The sequence below is a fragment of the Mesoplodon densirostris genome, chromosome 1 (assembly GCF_025265405.1).
Source record: "Mesoplodon densirostris isolate mMesDen1 chromosome 1, mMesDen1 primary haplotype, whole genome shotgun sequence".
NCBI classification, from domain to species: Eukaryota; Metazoa; Chordata; class Mammalia; order Artiodactyla; family Ziphiidae; genus Mesoplodon; species Mesoplodon densirostris.
The window spans coordinates 57,127,554-57,135,343 of NC_082661.1; the positions used below are offsets into that span (position 1 = coordinate 57,127,554).

Genomic DNA, 7,790 nt, shown 5'->3' on the forward strand with positions numbered 1-7,790 from the left:
TTGGAAGTCCTAGCCATGGCAATCAGAGAAGAAAAAGAAATAAAAGGAAGCCAACTGGAAAAGAAGAAGTAAAACTGTCACTGTTTGCAGATGACATGATACTATAAATAGAGAATCTTAAAGATTCCACCAAAAAACTACTAGACCTAATCAATGAATTTGGTAAAGTTACAGGATACAAAATTAAGGCCCCCAAATCTCCTGCACTCTTATACACTAACAATGAAAGATCAGAAAGAGAAATTAAGGAAACAATCCCATTCACCATTGCAACAAAAAGAATAAAATACCTAGGAATAAACCTACCTAAGGAGGTAAAAGACCTGTACTCAGAAAACTATAAGACACTGACGAAAGAAATCAAAGATGACACAAACCGATGGAGAGATATACCATGTTCTAGGACTGGAAGAATCAATATTCTGAAAATGATTATACCCAAAGCAATCTACAAATTCAATGCAAGTCCTATCAAATTACTAATGGCATTTTTTATAGAACTAGAACAAAAAATCTTAAAATATGTATGGAGACACAAAAGACCCCAAATAGCCAAAGCAACCTTGATGGAAAAAAATGGAGGTGGAGGAATCAGACTCCCTGACTTCAGAATATATTACAAAGGTACAGCAATTAAGATAACATGGTACTGGCACAAAAACAAACATACTGATCAATGGAACGGGTTAGAAAGCCCAGAGACAAACTCACGCACATATGGTCAACTAATCTATGACAAAGGAGGCAAGGATATACAATGGAGAAAAGACAGTCTCTTCAATAAGTGGTGCTAGGAAAACTGGACAGTTACATGTAAAATAATGAAATTAGAACACTCCCTAACACCATACACAAAAATAAGCTCAAAATGGATTAAAGACCTAAATTTAAGACCAGACACTATAAAACTCTTAGAGGAAAACATAGGAAGAACACTCTTTGACATAAATCACAGCAAGACCTTTTTTGACCCACCTCCTAGAGTAATGGAAATATAAACAAAAATAAACAGATGGGACCTAATGAAACTTAAAAGCTTTTGCACAGCAAAGGGAACTATAACCAAGATGTAAAGACAACCCCCAGAATGGAAGAAAATATTTGCAAACAAATCAATGGACAAAAGATTAATCTCCAAAATATATAAACAGTTCATGCAGCTCAATATTAAAAAAAAACAAACAACTCAATCAAAAAATGGGCAGATCTAAATAGACATTTCTCCAAAGAAGACATACAGATGGCCAAGAGGCACATGAAAAGCTGCTCAAAATCACTACTTATTAGAGAAATGAAAATCAAAACTACAATGAGGTATCACCTCACACAGGTTAGAATGGGCATCATCAGAAAATCTACAAACAATAAGTACTGAGAGGGTGTGGAGCAAAGGGAACCTTCTTGCACTGTTGGTGGGAATGTAAATTGATACAGCCACTATGGAGAACAGTCTGGAGGTTCCTTAAAAAACTAAAAATAGAATTACCATATGACCCAGCAATCTCACTACTGGGCGTATGCCCTGAGAAAACCATAATTCATAAAGGCACATACGGACTTCCCTGGTGGCGCAGTGGTTGAGAGTCCACCTGCCGATGCAGGGGACACGGGTTCGTGCCCCAGTCTGGGAAGATCCCACATGTCGCGGAGCAGCTAAGCCCGTGAGCCATGGCTGCTGAGCCTGCACGTCCGGAGCCTGTGCTCCGCAACGGGAGAGGCCACAACAGTAAGAGGCCCACGTACCACAAAAAAAAAAAAAAGGCACATACATCCCAATGTTCATTGCAGCTCTATTTACAATAGCCAGGTCATGGAAGCAACCTAAGTGTCCATCAACAGACAAATGGATAAAGATGTGGTACATATATACAATGGAATATTACTCAGCCATAAAAAGGAATGAAATTGGGTAATTTGTAGAGATGTGGATGGACCTAGAGACTGTCATATAGAATGAAGTAAGTCAGAAAGAGAAAAACAAATAACGTATATTATCGCATATATGTGGAATCTAGAAAAATGGTACAGATGAACCAGTTTGCAAGGCAGGAATAGAGACACAGATGTAGAGAACAAATGTATGGACACCAAGGTGGGGGAGGGGGGAATGAATTGGGACATTCAGATTGACATATATACACTAATATGTATAAAATAGATAACTAATAAGAACCTGCTGTATAAAAAATAAATTAATTAAATTAAAAAAAATAAAAGACAAAAAAAAAAAAGAAACCCACAAACTCAGATCACACCAGGAGGCCTTAACGGAGTAGTTTGGACTTTGCTTATGATTCGCGGGATTTTGCAGAGCACATTCACCCCTTAAGAGATCCTCCGTGGGCCTCCCTGGTGGCGCAGTGGTTGAGAGTCCGCCTGCCGATGCAGGGGATACGGGTTCGTGCCCCGGTCTGGGAGGATCCCATATGCCGCGGAGCGGCTGGGCCCGTGAGCCATGGCCGCTGGGCCTGCGCGTCCGGAGCCTGTGCTCCGCAACGGGAGAGGCCACAACAGTGAGAGGCCCACATAACGCAAAAAGGAAAAAAAAAAAAAAAAAGAGATCCTCCGTGAAATCACTGGGAGGTACAAGCTCATAAGAGCTGTAGAATCAGGTTCTAAATGTTATATTCATAGCCCCTCCATGGCCTACTGAGGAAGTAAACAAAATGCCACTGAGCTACCTGCTGTCTTGAGCCTCACATTCCCTGTAGCCAAAAGCATAGGCAGAGTCAGTTTCACAAAGGGTTAAAAATCATGGGAATTTTTCTGTACTTTAAAATATTGCATGAAACTCACTTCTGTACGAATGATGATCATCTGCATTTTCTTCCCTGCCTCTTCATCTAACAAATACATTTTTACAGGTTTTACATATTCTTTACAGCTCACGTAAAACACATAATTTTCCTCCTGCTTATACCACTTATTATTTATTTATTAGATTTATATGGCTCTTTCCTCCAAAAGGCACTACACAGCCAACTCTGATGTAATAAATATTACATTAAACTCTTCTTAAAAACTATAGTCAGTTCTCAAGATTGCTTTGGCTATTTGGGGTCTTTTGTGTTTCCATACAAACTGTGAAATTTTTGGTTCTAGTTCCGTGAAAAATGCCAGTGGTAGTTTGATAGGGATTGCATTGAATCTGTAGATTGCTTTGGGTAGTGTACCAAAATGTTCACTGCAGCTCTATTTACAATAGCCCGGAGATGGAAACAACCTAAGTGTCCATCATCGGATGAATGGATAAAGAACATGTGGCACATATATACAATGGAATATTTCTCAACCATAAAAAGAAACGAAATTGAGTTGTATGTAGTGAGGTGGATGGACCTAGAGTCTGTCATACAGAGTGAAGTAAGTCAGAAAGAGAAAGACAAATACTGTATGCTAACATATATATATATGGAATCTAAGAAAAAGAATGTCATGAAGAACCTAGGGGTAAGACAGGAATAAAGACACAGACCTACTAGAGAATGGACTTGAGGATATGGGGAGGGGGAAGGGTAAGCTGTGACAAAGTGAGAGAGAGGCATGGACATACATACACTACCAAACGTAAGGTAGATAGCTAATGGGAAGCAGCCACATAGCACAGGGACATCAGCTCGGTGCTTTGTGACCACCTAGAGGGGTGGGATACAGAGGGTGGGAGGGAGGGAGACGCAAGAGGGAAGAGATATGGGAACATATGTATATGTATAACTGATTCACTTTGTTATAAAACAGAAACTAACACACCATTGTAAAGCAATTATACTCCAATAAAGATGTTAAAAAAAAAAAAACTATAGTCAGGGAAGTGGCCAGCATGAAGGCCCAAGAGACATGCACAGGAAGAATGAAGAGCCATGGGTCTGGTGAAATATGCAAGCAAGCAGTCAGTATATTAGGAGGTCCAGTGACCGGAAGGCCTGTCCTGCATTTTCTGGTCACTCTACCTTCAAAGACCCTGAGAGTGCCTTTGATTAAAAGTGACAGAGCCCAAATATCTCTATTTCTGTGTGGGAGTGGGCATGGGTCTGTAGGGGAATGGGGAGGGGGTGGAGTATTATAGCTATATCTCCGCACTCCGGAGAGGATGTCTGAAAACAAAGATACCTGCACAGACAGTGTGTTCTGAAAATCTCTGGAAAAAGATACATAGTGATGTTTTATAACAAATCACCGAGATAGATTTTTTCTGTATAAATACAATTCATGCTCAATCCTCAGTTCTGCTGAGTGTTCATAACTTCCAAAGGCTCTGTAGACGTTCAAAGGCCGGGGAAGCTCAAAAGTGCAAAGATTCTCAAAATCAAAAAGCGACAAGGTGACTTCAGCTTTTAAATTCCAGGCCACATTGATTTGACAAAGCCACGTGTTGACGTCCTGCATATGTGACCCTCGCAGTGGTGGAAGGGGTAGCTAAACAGTAACTCTCCCAGCCGCTGCTGGAATATCAGGACGAGAATGAGCAAGAAGGGAGTATATTCTTACTTGTGGTCCAAAGAAGAAAGGACCATTCCCAGTAAATGGAGCAGATGATGTAGCTCTCCTATCAGTACAGAGTGGGAGAGAATCCAGCCAGGAGAAAGAATAACATCATCATTATTATTATTATTATTACTAGTAGTAGTAACAGTAGTGCTGTTGTGATTGTTATTTCGTGGCTATTATGACCCAGACACTCTTGTGCTCCAGTTATATATGCTGACCTCTTTAATCCCCAGAACAAACATACAGAGTGGGCATGACCGTTTTCCTAGTTTTACAATAAGGAACCTGAGACTTAAATAAGTTATTTGCCCAAAGTCACTCAGCTAGTAAGTGCCTGAGCTAGGACTCAAACCCAGCACAAAAGGATAGGTAAGAAAACGAAGGAAACATATAAAAGGCATCTGTGCATTGACAAAAAGAGAAGGGAAGGTCAATTTCCCTTCTGAAAGCTGTTGTTAGAGAGTTAACAGCACAATAGCAGGTTAGGGACAATAAATAAAGACCTTACCATAAGGCAGCAGCAAGCCCAGTGCAGACAGAAGAGGTACAGCAATGCGGAGATCCTGTGAAGAGAGGAGCTCAGAAAGGACCAGTAATCTTATCCCCGGGGCTGAGTGAGCAGGATCTGGGAGCTGGGAACTGAAACCCACTGTGTTGTCTTGTATAACTGACTGTGTGCTTCAGCCAAGTTCACTGTGGAGTTCTAAAGTGATTCATTCTCAGTAGCCCGTTTGTGACCCTCCCCCACCTAAATATAAATACGATGCATTCAGCACTTACTGAGCATCAAGCATTTAACACACGTCATCTTATTTAAACCTCACAGCAGCACTATAGATACCATAATCACCGCATCTTACCGACAAGGAGGCACAGAGAAGTTGAGTAAATTGCTCAAAGTCATACAGAGTTACAAAAAGGTAGAGATGGACCCCCATACTAGCGAGTCTGGCTCCAGAACCCAACTTCCCAGTTTCCATGCTGTGCACCTTCTAGAACCTGATACTGTGCACTGCAACCCCCTCTCAGTTCTGTCTGACCTCTCTTCTGAGAAGGAAACTAGCCAACGTCCTGTCTCTTGTTTTCACTACTAGAAGGCCAGCTTCATCAAGTCACCCACCCTGACCAAGTGAAAATTATCTGGGAACAAATGTAGAAGATACCATAGAGAAAAAAGTGACGTGGAATCCCTATTAACATGTACATTCCCAGACATTCTTTTGAAAGTGCTTTGTATCACAGAGCATATATGTGTCATAACATACATAGTCCCCATGGAAAATGTCTTCTACATGGCAGTTGTTGCAATTATCATAGCAGAGATTCCTCATTCTCATTTCTGGAGGTCTGGGAAATGGCAACTGAAGATGGGAATCATAAGCAGCATGGATTATGCCAGGATCAACCTGCACTCTGTCTAGAAAAACCTTCACCATCTTCAAATGGCTCCCTCCTTCTCGTCCTTAAAGTTTTAGATTAAATGACAGTAATTCACAGAGATCCTCCTAAATCAAAACCTGTTATCACCCTAGCACTTACCATAAGCAGTAATTATATCTTTTATTAATTTACTTGTTTTGGTTGATGTATTTGTTTTCTAGGGCTGCCATAATAAAGTACCACAAAAGGGGTGGCCTAAACAACAGAAACATTCTCTCTCATTTCTAGAGCTTAGAAGTCCAAAATCAAGGTTTCAGCGGGGTCATATTCCCTCTGAGACTCTTGCTAGAACCCTTTCTTGTCTCTTCTAGCTTGCAGGAGTGGCCATCGGCCCTTGGTGTTCTTTGGTTTACAGCTGCATCACTTGAGTCTCTGCCTCTATTGTCACAAGACATTCTCCACATGTGTTTCTGTATCCAAATTTCCCTCTTCTTATACGGACACCAGTCATATTGGATTAAAGCCCCACTCTACTCCAGTATGAGCTTACCTTAATTAGCTAATGACATCTTCAGATGGCTAGTTCTGGCCCCCCGAAGTGTGAGAGAATACATATCTGTGTTTAAGCCTCCCAGTTTATGGTCATTTGCTACAGCAGTTCTAGGAAAATGCTGCCAGAAATTCTCTTAGCTTTATTTATCCTTGGGTTTCCACATTTATTTGACCAAATAAATATTTTCCCATGATAGCTATTAACAATCCCTAATTCCTTAGGTGGAAAATATATATAGGAAAAAGCTAATCTAATCTTCCTATTTTACATAGGAAGAAACTGAGACTCGAGGAGGAGACCAGACTCACAAGCTCATGCCTGGCAGGATGGAGACCAGAACTCAGACCTCCAACTCCACTCTGGGTGCTCTTTGCCATCTCACAGTTAATTCTCAGCCACCCAGGACATGGGGGGGCCTTGAAATAGAACAGGGAATCTCTCCCAACTGAAGAACATCCTTCAGTGATGTCTCTTGGACTCCTTGAAGGAATTTAGTCAACATTTTTCTAACCAATAGGAGAAATTGTTATCATTTTTAGGGAGGTTATGGGAAATGTGTTCAAGAAACCAGTGATGAAAGCAGCTGGTCCAGTGTACACTGATGTCTCAGATGAGCTGGAACGGACCAAAATTACAGCCGCAGAGGGGTCTTCAGCCCCTCGTCACCACCACCCTTGTGCCTAAGGAAAGGGACATGGAAAGCAAGTGTCTTCTATGTGAAAAGGGATAGTTTCATTTATGCAGTTATGGGCTCTTCAGTCCTTTTGCTTCTCTTCTTTTCGCCTCCTCACCCGACCTTCTTCCCCAGACATACAGAATCCATGAGAAGTAAGCCATCCCAGCTCTGGAGAAGGGGAAGAAGCTTCTCCTACCTTCCACTTGATAAGCTGAGGTGACTGCCCCCCATCCAAATCCTGCAGGAAAATCCATGCTTTCAGAAGACGGCCGACCGGAACACTCAGGCAACAGAGCTGCACCCTTCAGGCAGAGGAGTCCAGCAGCTGTGCAAACAGTAAGTGAACTCTCACCCTGACCGTAGTCTCAGAATGCAAATGAGTACGCAAACAAGAAGGGAACCTGATTAAAGCATCCCACTTGACTGGCCACAGCCTTGATTTGAAGCCAAGACACTTGGTTCAGAGGGACCATTTATATTGTTCTTCTCCAGACACTCCCCAATTTTTAACAGAGTTGGGCCAGCCTGGGGAGAGACCAGGTCCCTGCTTTGGCAGGGCACCCATTCATCTAATCTTTTCCCTTTTAATGAAACACATGGACATTATTTTTAAGTCACATAATCCTACTAGAACTTTCCTTTGGCCAATTCCTCCCAATTCCTTATCCCCATTCCCTAGAGGCCACCATTTTC

At 41.7% G+C, this 7,790-nt stretch overlaps 1 pseudogene; it reads right to left on the minus strand.

Annotated features, from left to right (window-relative positions):
• LOC132479675 (cytosolic beta-glucosidase-like) overlaps positions 1-7,351 on the minus strand; it is a 166,193-nt pseudogene extending 158,842 nt beyond the window's left edge.
• Between the last annotated feature and the right edge of the window lie 439 nt (positions 7,352-7,790).